This window comes from Populus alba, chromosome 17, assembly GCF_005239225.2.
Source record: "Populus alba chromosome 17, ASM523922v2, whole genome shotgun sequence".
Lineage (NCBI taxonomy): Eukaryota > Viridiplantae > Streptophyta > Magnoliopsida > Malpighiales > Salicaceae > Populus > Populus alba.
This window is the reverse complement of record NC_133300.1, coordinates 10807091-10822038: the sequence shown is the minus strand read 5'-3', so window position 1 is coordinate 10822038 and position 14948 is coordinate 10807091. Positions and strand designations below refer to the sequence as shown.

The 14948-nt window shown below is 29.3% G+C and overlaps 2 pseudogenes; both read right to left on the bottom strand.

Moving 5' to 3' along the window:
- The window catches only part of LOC118040547 (serine/threonine-protein kinase TOUSLED-like), a 37595-nt pseudogene that overhangs the window by 13842 nt on the left and 8805 nt on the right, over positions 1-14948 (bottom strand).
- LOC118040546 (NADPH-dependent aldo-keto reductase, chloroplastic-like) lies at positions 1507-4355 on the bottom strand (annotated as a pseudogene).

Below are 14948 nucleotides of genomic sequence, written 5' to 3'. Positions count from 1 at the left end.
GTTAGAAGAAAATGGATGAATAGTGGATCCATGCTCCACTGTTCATCCATTTTCCCATTACAAGAAGCAGCCGAAAGCTGCTTTTTGATACCTGTGGTTGCACCACAGTTAATGGTGGGACCTCACCCGCAACCACAATACCAAACAGTCACCTAATTTAATTAGAAACAATCTTAATTCCATGGATTTTACAGGTTGTTTTGGGTTTTTTATGAGTTCGTTCTTTTGTCATATAGATCATTATTTTACACTTTGTACACGGCTTAAATCCTTGCCATTTAGACCAATCAATTTATCATCCATCTTATCCATTTGTTGGCATCAGCTTGCCCTTCATATGAAACATAACTTGATAGTTTCAGTTTTTCTAAATTGTTTTCTCAATTAACTGAATCGAAAATGATCGGTTTAAACTGGTTTCGATTCTGAATTAAGAAAAAATAAAAATTCAGTTTGGTTGGTTTTTTTAAGTAAAAACCGAATCGAACCGAACCAAAAATGCTCATCCCTAGGAAATGTCTTGAGAATTTATTTCCTTTAAGGATTGAATTGATAATTGGAGCTTTTTTATATAAAATATTTATTTCTTAATAATGTGTATATTAATTCATTAAAGAAAAATAGTGGATAAATTATTATAGTTTAATTTAAACAATTGATTTCCAAGGAAAACTTCTCTTGAAAAACTTCTTAAGGTGTTATTGAACTAATATGGTATTGTTTATCTTAGGATTTGCTATCATGTTTTTTTATGAGAAAATTCAAGAACATCGTAATTTTGATTTCATTTTTTTTATTGAATATTGTGACAGAAATACCAATGGTGTTGTTTCTGACCAAATATCATCATCATATTTTTTTTTTTGTTGTTGATAACGACAATCATGATACCCCTAACATTTCAAGATGCCTCAACCTATACATGAAGGAGATTATTATAAATTACTCTTGTGCAATGTTATAGGTAAAATCAATTTTTTTAATAAAAGATATTAGAGATAATTAAGAATTTTAATAATCAAGTTAAATTTTGATTAATTTAATATCACAATAAAAATAAGGTAACAAAAAAAAATTACTCTAGAAAAAAGCTGGTCTACCATGCGAAATCAATGACATAAACATGAGATATGTCAAGAGTACTTGTCTATCATGTGTCCTAGATCATAAGATCATGATAATTCGATATAAAAAGAAATTGGTGATAAATATAAATCAAAATATTTAATAGCATAACACATGATATTTATCCGATTGTATTTAATGAATTTATTTATTAAAATCAATCTATATTATAAAAATAAATTTAATTTATATGAAATATAAAAAAAATTAAAGATGAATCATATTTACTTCATGAAAATTTAAAGACACTCAATGTAATTGAAAAAATAATTATCATTTAAAAAAGGCTAAATAAGCTAAAAAATAACATAAGAGGGGTATTAATTAAAAAATAAACTTCAATGTAATTAAAAATCCAGTGTTTTTACACTTGGAATCTTCTCACATTTCACCATCCCAGAGTTCATGCAATGTCCTGTATGCACCATAAGTCCCATGCACAAAAGTATTTCCTGTAACAAGCCTCTCCTGCATGTTTAAATTATAAGGTTAATCATTTTGAAGGAAGTAAATTACTTTTTATAGCTCATGAATGATTTAGTTGTGTGCAATTACTTAATAAATTTAGAGAGCTAATTTATGACCCTAAGATTCATCAAGTAGGTAAAACATGAGCCTAAGTGCATTAACACAAAGAGACCATTTGCATGACCAGACCTACAAAATCTTGCAGGCTAATTCAAACAAATTTTTTTTAAAACAGTAGCAAACTATTACTTACACAGAACTACAATTATCAGATATATAGTAGATGTAGTGCAGCTCAAGACAAAAAATAATGTATTAGGTAGACCAAGTGCACTAAAACATTCATAGGCATAAAACATTGAGAGAGAACCTTATCACTTGCATGGTCAATTTCATAAAGCTTGGAAAATAAGTCTTCAGGAATATACTAGTAAAAAATATCAATGTTTTTTATGATTCTTGCCTTGTTTATGCTTTTAGGTAGCACATTGTGGCCCATTTATAGTCCCCATCGAAGAGCCATTTGTGCTGGAAATTTGCCTAATTTCTCATCAATTATTTTAAGAATTAGATTCTTGAGAACCTCATTCTTGATCTTCTGTGAACATGTGAAACCTAATTATGCATACCCCTCAAAAGAGTAGGGGGGAAAAAAAGGAAGACAAATGAACATCATAGTAATTAATAATTTGACTTTTTTCCCTTTAAAATGAATATTTTTATTTCATTAGAAAATGAAGATTTATATACAAACCAGGAGAGAGATCAATATTGCAAAGTCAATAGCTCTTGACAAGATATTCCAAAAGATAGACTACACTACCTAAGATTCAAACAAGAAATGCAGCCACCAAACAAACATAACTGAAGGAATCGTTCACAAGCATCCAGAAAGGATAAAGCCACTTGCAGTGAAGGACAAAAGCAAATAATCAAGAATGTAGTAGGCAATCCACATCATTGATCAACAAAAACAGAGAGATAACCATATATTACAATGGAAAAATGCATTACTATACTTTATAGAGAAAATAAGAAAACCTCAAACAATAAACGACATCACTTGGACAGCACAAAAAGCAGAAGCTAGACCAGTGCTCCCTAGGTCTTCTAGTTTGGTGTAATAGTTCCAAACCATTAGTGGCGCCGGCAATAACAAAAAATTATAATGCAGTAATAATAATCCAACACTTTAAGGAAGAAAAGAAGTTTAACTCAAAATGAATAGCAAAAAGAGTGTTCAATCATTGAATATGTTACAAAATCCTTCATTTATTCATATGCCCTTGTGTGAATTTGGACAACAAAGTGAAATCCAAAAACCTTTAACAACAAAATCAATATGTTGTTGTAAAGGGCAGGAGAAAATTTATTAAAAAAAGATATATGATAAGGAACCAATATCTTCATATCAGTCTTTTTCAAATATCCATGAGAAGACTGCTACTCAAGTGGTCCTATTTCATACTCACAAATAAGTAAACTCCCTTGGATTGAAAAAATGCATGAAGCTTTGGTTGCTGCCATACCGGGTGACATTCCACTTGGTTCACAGCAGGACGAACAAGTGCAACTGCTAAAAGATCTCTAAGCTTCTTTGATGAGAAGTTGCTAACTCCAATAGCATGAACCTTGCCAGATTCATAAAATGTCTTAATTTCTCTCCAAGAAGCCTGAATGTCAGGTTGGGTAAGGTTTTCGGGTTCATAGCCAACATAATCCTTCTTCATGCTTACTGGCAAATGGATCTTCAAGATTATGAAAAACGATTCAAAAAAGTTTGACCAAGAAAGAAATGCTATGACTTAAGATTTTACTTCAAAAATTGTTGTGAGGTAGACCTAGAAAAATTAATGCATAATGCTAATAACAAGTATAACTCAATGTGTATGCATACTAGATATAGATCTACATAATCAAGCTGCAACTCATCCAAAGTTCTATCTAATGGCCCCAAACACGTCTTCCAGTGCTTGCTCATTGCACCTACAAATCATTATATGTTTTGGAACAACCTATATAAATTTAATTGCTATTGCAATCTTGATATCTTATTGCTGGAAGTTTCAACTTGAAGAAGTATAATATATTCTTACAATAAATCACTCTTGTATACCAAAGTTTGGAGGTGATCCACAATTCTTCACACTTCACCACACCTTCATCAAATAGCTTCTTCAATGCACAACCAACCTAAAAAACCAGCAATTAATTCTCAAGATAGATTAATATTTTGTTTTGTTTAATTTTTTTTCTTATCACCGCTAACTGGAACACAAGGATGAATTAATTCACATATCAGCAAGTTTATATCGCTCGCTGGCATTAATGGAGGCTTGGACCTTGCCTGTTCAAGCCAAATGTTTCGGTGACAGAAGGCCAAACATCAAGCAGGGAATTAACAGGTGGATAAAGTAAAAAGAATTACATGAATATGCTTGATACAAAGAGCAATAAAAACAATGAAATGGCCGACCATTTCATCTTTCAAGACTTAAAAAGGTATTTCAACATTTATGCAACACCATTGTCAAGTGTAGTGAGTTGACACAATCCATTTTGTGATTTGTACCTTGTAAGCATTAGACAATCAACTATCTAAAAAGAAAAACAAAATCAATTGTTGTCTATTCAACACAAAAACCTCATAAAAATCACTCCAAAGATACTGATAGGCATTAAAAGTGACAGCATCACCAACCACACCAAGGGTAGCCCTCCATGTTCCTAACCCAATTGAAAGGATTCTTGCGATCTACCATGTGTGCTTGGGAAAAATGCTATTTTTTTCATTTTAGTCCTTGAACTTCTCATTGTTTTAATATATAACTTAATTTTCTTCACTTTTAATCCTTAGTTGATGAAGGAGAAAAGAGGAAATCATTGGAAATTTTTTAGAAGAGAGAGAAAGTGATGAGTACATTGTAAGAATGACTCTAAGATAATTTTTAATACAAGAGAAGATAATGTCACCATTGTATATGTGTTTTTTGATATCACAAAATTTCTTAATCAAAGAATGAAAAGATGATGCTTGGGTCTGGGATTCAAAATTATTAAAACTGATAAATTATAAAAAGAATTTTGACCACTAATTAACAAAAAATAGAGAATGAGAAGTTATTGTACCCTAGACTAAAAATAACTATTAATTAGAATAGTGTTATGACGACTTTGCATACAGGGCATAAAAAATTAAACTAGGAGATAAGGGGACAATAGTCATTTTACCATGACTCAATGTTATTTCCAAATTGTAAAGGGATATATTAGTCTTTTTTAGAGCAGTAAATTACTTAAATGCCCTGAGAACTAAAAAACAGGTGCCTTACATAAAGAGCCTTTTATATCTTTTTATTTTTTTTGTTAAATTTAAATTACTTAATTATCCCTTGGAGAAAAATTAACAAAACTATACCATGGGGACATTTTTTTCATTATGTTTTTTTTTCAATTTCATTCCCCTTCTATTTTTTTAATCTTTCAAAAAATAATTACTCATTCTTTTTATTGTTATTTGTTTTGTTTGGGATCAAATTTTAAATTAGTTTTTTTTTTTTTTTACAATTTCATTCTTCTTTAGGTTTTTCTTTCAATCAAATTTAATTCTCATTTTTTTTATTTGGCTAGTTTTTTAAATTGATTTAGAATAAAGTTTCTTGATTGAATCTAAGTCTAGAATTTCATGAGTTGCAAGTTTGAGAGATTCAACTAGTTTTTGGTGGTTTGTACGAGTTTGCTTGATTTTTTATTCTTTTAGTTTGTTTAAGCTATTTTATTTTTTAGTTTCACCCTTTGACGTTTATTAAATTAGAGACTATGATCTATTTTTTTACTTGCTTTTTGTAGAAATTTTTTTATTGGTCTTTAAAATGACCTTAGTTGTCTCAAGTTATTTTATTTATCATTTTTTGTTGGGTGTTTTTTTCTACTTTTTAAATTGATATTTCTATATTCCATCCTTTAATATTTGAAATGATTTTTTTTAAACAATGTATAAGATTATAATTATTTTTCTATTTCACCTCCTTTAATTTTTTAATCCTTTGAATTTAGACTCTATTCTTTTTATTGCTATTTTTTATTTAAGATAGAGTTTTAATTATTTTTTTTACATTTTAATCCTCCTGAATTTTTTTTTTCGATCAAATTTAATCCATATTCTTTTTATTACTATTTTTTTTTTTTACCTTGATAAATTTTTAAAAATGATTTGATATTAGATTGATTGAAAATTGAGCTCATTGACTATGCCTGGGTCTAGAATTCCACGAGCTGTGAGTTTTGGGGATTAACCAAGGTTTGGAAGGTTTGCTCGAGTTTGCTTTGTTTTTAAATATGTTTTAGTGCATGTTATGTTGAATTTTCTTTATAGAACTTAGGGTTTGATGTGTTGGATTGATTGGAATGAGAATTTTGGTGTAATATTATGTTCTTGGGCATGAAAAACTAATTGGTAAGGTGTCAATTGTGAAAAAATTGAAAGGAATCCATTCCTTCACTTGGAGCTAGGTTCAGTCTAGGTGAGAAGAAAAGAAGAAAGGATTTTTGTTGATTTATTGTTGTGATAATTGGATTCAATTGTGTTGTGTATGGTGTCTAAATAGTTAGCATAAGAAAATTACAAGAAATTAAATTGAAATTCAAGGAATAAGTCTTTTATGATTTCAGCCAAGTTTGAGAAAAAAGGATGGATTTGTTAATTTGTGTTTTTGAGTGTTTAAACAGGTTTAATAATGTGTTTCAATCACATTGAAATTAATTTCTATTATGAAAAACAAAGGATAACCTAAGATTAGTCAAAGAGGCCATTCAGCCAGTTATGCTTTAAAAGAGGGAATGAAGTTGTTTTATGAATTTCTTTTATGAATTTTGTTAAGCACGACTACCGAATAGTTTTAGTTGAAAACTTGGATGTAAAGGGTTAAAGAGAATGTATGGTTCCTTTTTGACATAGTTGGCTAAGTAAAGGAAATTATTGGGAGATGGTTTTTAGGTAGACTAATGTTGTATTTGTGGTCTACATAAGGGTCTTGACATGTAAAATGACTTGAGCATGATGTGTTTTGATGTTTGACCAAACATTATTGGATAAAAATATGATTATGTATAAAATTTTAAGAATCTCCTTGTTAAGTGGATTGAAAATATAAATTGAATAGGAAATAGATTCTTATAAAGATTTAATATGCTTATAATGGTTTATGTCCCTAATTTAATCTTGAAGTCAGGATTTTTTTCAGTAGCTGGAGAAGCGTGGAAAAGTCATTAACAATGTAAAGCTCATGATAGGTTTATAGGGATGACAAATTAAGGGTTGGTGACAAGGAAATAAGTACGAATGGAATTTGTGTACCAAAAAAGAGAGCTGGATTATTGTGAAAAATAATAGAAAGAAACTAAAGTAAAATGTTAGTGGAAGTTTGGAAGGTTAAAGATAAAGGATGTATTCCATAGTAAAGTAATGAGTAGTTATGTTAATGACCGAACTAGAAGATGTAGAGTGACTATAGAACAATACTTGTGTTGGGTAAATGATCGTTTTTCTCAGAATTTATTAATGGAATAAAGTTGATGTTTAGATTCAATATACGTGCAGGTGGCCATAGCAATAGTGTACCAGAGTAAAAGTGACATGATTAAATGGAATATAAATGTTTATGAAGTAAAGAAAAAAGTGTTAGTGAAAAAAAAAAATTACCTTTTTTTTTTCATGAGTTCAAAGTTGAAGTATCATTCAATAAAGAATGATAATTTTTTTTAATTTTATTTTTTAATATTTTATTGGTTGGGAATTAATTTGCTTTTTTGGTACCATCATTCAAAGTTGGGGTTTTTTTTTTTATATATATTTGGCTTCATAATTTTCTTTGATTTCCTTTCTATTTGTTTATCTTGGTCCCATCACTTGGACTGTAGGTTTGGCAAGCTTCCATGAGTTGGTTTGATTGTTTTTTTTTTTTTTTTAAGATCAACCTTTTTAAATTTAATACCTTTTGCATTATGTCCTTTAACATTAGGTTGTATTGTAATTGAGCTATGTGATATTTCCTAGTTTGCCTTTTATTCTATTATCACATTCACATCATTCAGATCTTAAAGTTTTGTATTTTTACTTGGGTTGCTAGGTTTTTTTTGTCCTTTTTTATTTAAATTAACCCTCTTTTAATTTAATTCTTCGACACTGGATTTGTTTGGGATAAAAATTGCATTATGTCCTTTAACATTGGCTTTTTTATTGCTTTTTATTTACTTATCTCAATCTATGACCTAGCTTGCATATTTGTCATGGTTGATCAGGTTGAGCTAGGTCACTCTTTTTTTTAACTTTTTTGTTCTTCCACGTTTAATTGGCTAGAATCTTAACTTCATCACCTTTTTTTAATCATTCTTTTGTTGCAAGTTCTTATGTTTTCTTTAAGTTGGTCCATATATCTTCTCTTTTTATATATCCTAAGTCACATGTTTGTAAAACTTTTTTTAAAACATGCTTGCTTCATTAATGCATCTTTTTTTATTGATAAAAAATGTTTTGGTCACGACATAACATGGGCTTGCAAATCTAGTTAGAAACTAAAGTTGGAGGATGATCTTCCTAGTTAGAAGAAAAATATAGGTGCATTTGCAATTATTTTATAAATTAGGCTACAAAGAGTCTTTCTAGTCAATGGTAACATATGTGCAATAAACTATGGAATATAGGTAAAAGTGTAGGTGGCAGAACTATTTTCAAAGCTAATTTTTATTTAACCTTACATAAACTAAAATCAATATTCAAAAGAGTATGAAAGATTAAAATTTTAAAGAGAATTTATTTATTTAGTCAAAATCCTAATTTATTATTTATGCATTATTTTCTATTTTTACAAAAACTTTTTATTTTTTTTATTAAAAACATAATTTTTGGACTGTAAACACCTACGTTTCAACTTGTTAAAAAAAAAAACCAACATAAAAAATCATCACGAGAACCATAATAACCTCATTTCAAACTTCAAAACATCTTTTAATCATTCTAAAAATAAAAACAAAAAATTAAACAAAAAAACACTTAACAAACCCCAGTATAAAAGGAAAAACCATATTTATTGAACTTCCTTATGAAAGAAGAGCTCATTGACACAAAATTCTTTTCGCTTCTCTCCCTTCTGTATTGACTTTTCCTCTCTTCTCATAACATTTAAAGGTTGGAATACAAGAGAAACAAAGTTTTGATGAGAGTGCCTGGATGGAAAATTCCATAATTGAAGATAAAATGTAATGACAAAAACAAGATATAACTTGGAGAACTAAGATTGTAGTAATATCAATCATGAAAATATCAAAATCATATCTCTTTGAACCTTTAAACACCTTTTAAGTCTTATATATCCCATATTTCATAGACATGAACCTTAGTCTATATTATTTTATTTTAAAAACTCTTTTTGATAAAAAACAAAATGACTTATGTGGGTTAAGTTTTACCCTTTAAAATGAGAAGAAAAATATTTGTCAAGAAAAATCATGATTTACTTATATATTATATATCATTATTTATATCATTGCATCATGGATTTTCATAAAAAAAAAAATTCAAACAAACAAATAGGCATGATCACATAACGTAAACAAGACACTCAATTTTTAAAATTCAAAACTCTTTTTTTATGATCCAACATTTTTTTTTCCCAAAATTATCATCCATCTGTTGGAGAATTCATTTAGGCTATTAATAGATAAAAATTTGGATAACCATTCTAAATTTGGGATAACCATTCTTTTTCACATTTCCAACAACACTCATTTTATTACATGTCAATAAAATATTCAAAATTTCACTTTGGCATTGGAATGGCAAGTTTTGTGTTAAACCCTAGAATATTTATAATTTAAATAAGCAGATGTATAACTTTCCATGTAAACATAAGACTGAAAGTGATATATAATGGAGGGGATGACCTCCATAAAATAAATTTTGTTTTAAAATTCATAAAGACAAAGAGACAGGTAATGTATTTTGATGGATAAAATAATGAGAGAAATGAATAAATATTTCTAAGAAATAAGTGAGGTAATAAAGAATACATTATAATAAAGGATAATTTAATGAAAATGACAGAACTGAAGGTGCAAGCATCAATTAAAAATCAGTGATGTTTGGAACGATAATAATATTCGATAAATAAATAAAGGTAGAACTTTTAAAATGAATATATTCCAAAATAATAAAATGACGTTAAAGGTTTAGAAGGATAATTGATATTATTTTATGTGAAGATTGAACAAGAAAATCTAGATTGTTGATGAAAAGTCATGAACTGACCAATTTTACATTAGAAAGCAGAGCTCTCAATCCAATCATCGAATTGGGATGAAATTTTGCATGAAGTCTATTAATATGTTTTCCTACCTTGGTGAAAGATCTCATCCCAATGGGAGTTTGGTAAAGACTAGCGATTTAAGTAGAAACAAACCAGATAGTTTACATAAAAAATAAAATAAAATACATAAATACATAAATGAGGGTCATAAATGTAATTAGGGGAAAATATGCCTTTAAAACAACAAATGGCCACCTGTTCAAAAAAAAAAAAAAACGGGGGTAAGAGACAATTGAGAATTTGGCTAGAGAGAGGTGCAGAATTTGAAGGAACCAATAATGCTCTGGTGGCCATATCTCTGGAATCCACCGTTGGCTCATGTTGAGTTGTGGATATATATATTACTCTTCTCACACACCTCTACTAGCTTACCAGAGGGATTTGAAGGCACATAATCTGTTTGACAAAAATTGTCATCGGAAGTTTCTTGGAAAACAGAACGAAATACACCTGCAGGGCAGTTTTGGTCGCCGGTCGATTTCTCTCTCTTCCACCATTAGATCATTCCTCTTTTTGGATATGTGGTGCGCCTAGATGTTACCTTCATTCTGGGCAATAGAGATTGTAAACACACTCTCCGGCAAGGTGTCGTTCATGTGAACAGTAGCTTGTCCATTTTCAGGATAGTTCAATTTTATTCAAATCTATGGAGATCCAACCATTGGATCATTCTGATTTTGAGATATATTGTACACAACTCAATGATCTATATTCTGGTCATTGGGTTCAAGAAAATAATCAAAGGTGGATTACTTATTGCTTTTTTAATTTATTACTAGTCTTAGTAAAAATTTAGGAAGCTTGATTTAATTACATGTTTTGATGAAATTAGAACTGTGTGGGTGTAGGGCTTATGTAAGATGTGATGGTAAATTATGTTCTTGTTATTAGTGTTGTTATTGATTAATTGTGTTGTAAAATGTGTTAGGGAAGTTTTGAAATTTGGATGAAGGGACATTGAGTTTGTTGATTTAATAGATATATGTTTTTAGGCATTACAAAGAAATGGGTTTAATGGTAATTGAAAGAAAACTTGAAGAAAGTTGTATCCTCCATTTAATGCAAAGATTCGGCCTAGACATATAAATGAGAGGACGAGCTTAATTGTTTTTATTGCTATGGAATTTGAGTTGAATGAGGTTAGAATAGATATGAAATGAATGAGTAAAGGGTTATCTGGAATAATTAAAAAAGGGAATCATCCCTCACCATGAATGAAGGCATTCGGCCAAATGAAGAAGAAATAAGGAGATAAGACTTTGATTCATTTTCTATGTAAATTAGGTATGGATGCATTTATGTGTATAAAAAAAATTTAGGTAGAGTCTCAATTGGAAGAATTTTAAAAGGATCCAAATTCTCATCATAATATGGAATTCAAGCAAAAATGGAAATATTGAACTTGTGCTTGTGTAATTGTGAATGTTTATGTCGAGGAAAATATAGTGGACTAACTAGCTTGAATAGAGTTAGTGGCACTACTGTACTAACTGTCGAGTTAAACGTGTAATAATAAAAATGAAGTGTATTGATTTTAGGGTGATAAATGAATGGTATATTATGATTAAATTATTGATGCTCAATTTATATATGTATATTGATGATGTGTATGTGTTTAAATAATTTATATGAAGGAAGCAAGTGTAGCGCACCTTGTCTTTTTAATTTGTGTAAACTTATTATAAATTTTAGAATTTATTATTTTATTGCTTCGATGATATTGAAATGAATAAGAGTATCTTATGTGCAACGGTACCTCTATTAGTTAGGATAATATTTAAACGAATAGGAGTGACTTGCATATGTTGTTATGTATCGAATTAATTATGTTATTATGGTCGTAGTGTCGATAACTAAGTTTGTGTGTGAATGATACTTAGCAACAGTGGTTATAATGCATATGATGTTAAAAAAAAAGGAAGAAAAACAATTAGTATCAAAGAGACTCTACCGAAATTTTGGTGGAAATTTGGTGGAACCAGTATATCAAAAAAACAATTACCTGAAAATTTTCAATGTATCACGAAAAAGGATGTTGGAAATCGGGGTTGTTACATTTTGAGCCTTTGATTAAAGAAATCTAATTTTTCATTTGATGAAAATACTTTTAAATTTACATCTCGATGATATTGTTGTAATAACTGAACATCAATAAACATGATCATTAAAATTTATGGCTTGGTCCCAAAACAAGAAAGATGATTTCATGAAAACACATTTTACAATAAAATTCTCTTATTGACTAAATTTACAAAGTTTATGGCAAGAATGATGATGATGCATTGTTTCCTTTTGATGGATATTAGAAAGATGAACATAACCAAATCGATTTAGGGTAATTCTATTTGAAAAAACTCATGGCAATGATGATAGTCAAATGATGAACTAATGAACTCTTTTTGAAGTTGAGAATAGTAAATCACAACTTATTTATTAGTGATTATAAAGAGTGGAAAATGGTGAACAAATATTCTTAAACTACACTTAAGGGAAAAGACAGAGATAAGGAACAATTTACTAAGCATTAAATGGTGCGAGATTTCTCAAAATGAAAATGCAACTCTTAAATAAGGCTTGAATAACATGGTTTTGTGAAGCTACCATAACAACATAAACATTTAGGCAGATATCATATCCAAGCAAACTTGAGCAAGCTAATATGTTGAGTATCATAATATTAGCAAAAATGAAATCAATCAATTTTAATCATCAATGAGGGAATTGAACATCAAAATGAAGGCCTATATTTCTCATATAGAAGCATCTGATTTCTTTTTATGTATAGTTTTTGCAACATTTTAGCTAATTTGAGCTGTGCAAGGCTCTTATAACTTTCATTTTTTTTGTCAAATTGATATCATGGTTTGATTAAACTTGTAGTTTAATAGTTAGGTATGTTGTTCAATAATTTAAAACAACTTAACACCTAAAAAGAGGATGAATTAGTTATATCACTGAATTTTACACTTAAAACAAGTTACTTCAAGTAAATGCAATAACAAACAATATAATTAAAATACTTGATGTAAAGAGTTGAGGAAGAGAATTCACAAACTCATTTTAATGTGGTTCAACAACTATACATCCATACCTTAAGTACCAAATTGTATTTAAGTATTGTATTGTTTCACCAGTCCAAGATCAAAAGTATAATCACTTAATGAATCCATACCAAGCTTTTTACACCACTTGAAGAAAACTCTTTTTTGAGATTTTTTTACTTGAAGATATACCCTCTTTTAGAATTATGTTTTTTGCTTTGGTGAAATTCTCTCACTAATACAAAGAGTTTTTCCCTAACTCTTAAAGGTTTACAATGGTAATTTTGTTTCCACAACAAACTCTCTCAATAAAATGGAGATTACAATTTGAAGTTCTAATATCCTTATACCTTACTAGATAACACTTATAAGATATGAAGGTGTTTAAGTGCAGTGATAATTAGATGAATACTCTTTATGCTAGAATATAAAGGTTTAATAGCATAAACTAGAGTATGATCAAGGATTGATGATTTTGATGTTGTTTTACTCTTAGAATAACTTGTATATCATAGATGTTTGGATTCTCTTTTTAATTTTGCTATTAAACAAGTTATATATATGTTTCTAAGAAAAACTAGCTATTTATAGTTGTTATAGTCCCACTAATAGCTAAAACAATTGACTTGTTCAAATTTGTCAAGCCAATCAGTCAAACAGTTCCTATAGAATTCCAGATTTAACAATTTAACCTAGGTGAATTCTTAGAATCATCTGACTTGGATTTTATCTTATTATTATCAACCATTTAATTCATGTAAAGTGACGTATGTGAGTTTATTGTAATTGTGCTATCAAGTAAGATATAAAGATTTACATTTAAGCACTAAAATGAACACTTATTCTAAGTCTTCACTTTGCTCCCTTCTTGGACTTCAAAATTGAGTTCTTCACATAATTTTTCATGCTTGTTGATATGTTCTTTGTATAAAACATGTTCAAAGCTTTTTCTCAACCAAGCATATTATTATTCCAATTTCCATTTTATTGTTGTTGTTACCTATTTTTTACCCCATAAAAAAAAAATTCAAAAATATAAGAGGATACACATAAAGAAATCCAAGAAGATTGCCCAAGTTGGGAGTGAAGGACAAAAATGACAAATAAAAAAGTTGAGGGACTAGAATTTACAGGATTGGAAAAAATCAGCGACTCAATTCTGATTGAAGAAAGACCCATTCAGTGAAAATATTTTTATTTGGGTTAATTAAGGATGAAATTGCATGAAATTAAGAGTTTAAGAGGCAATTAAAGATGCAATTAAAAGCAATTAGAAGAACAATGACTAAATGAAATATGTCAAATCCCAAATTAAAAACCTTAATTTCTAGGGATTTAACCCAGACAATGTGTCATTCAACCTCTGTTCATCTTCTTCCTTGGCAGTTCACAATGATTAAGTTGGCACCTTCCAAGAGCTCGTTGTGGAGTTCTAGACCACTAAATGGTTGCGGTTTTTTGTAAATGGAAGATGAACATCCCCTATGCAACCTTATTTACATAAAATTAGATGTTTATATCCCAATTCTTCCATATAACTCTCCAACATCTTGTCCCTAATCAATCATCACTTAATTTTCAAAGTTTCGGCTAATCAAGTTGGCATCTTCAAGCGATTTAATGTGAAGTTATAGACCTTTAAATTGAATAATGTTAGATCTAAACAAAAAATGTGCACCCCCTTTATTAATTTTAGGTGGCTCTCAATGACGATGACATTGGAATTGCTTTAATAAAGCCTCGAAAGTGGACAACTCAGTCAGCCTTGACTGAGATACTCATTTGTGCAAAATCACCTAACCTTTTCGTGTGTTTACACTTCAAAGCTCCCAAAGAGTTCTTATCAAGGGCTACTAATCATTCCCCCTAGATCATAAGGTGAAGAATGCATGCATTTATTTCCAAGCAAAGGAAAACCACTTAGGCTAAAACTATCATTGCAAAAAACATT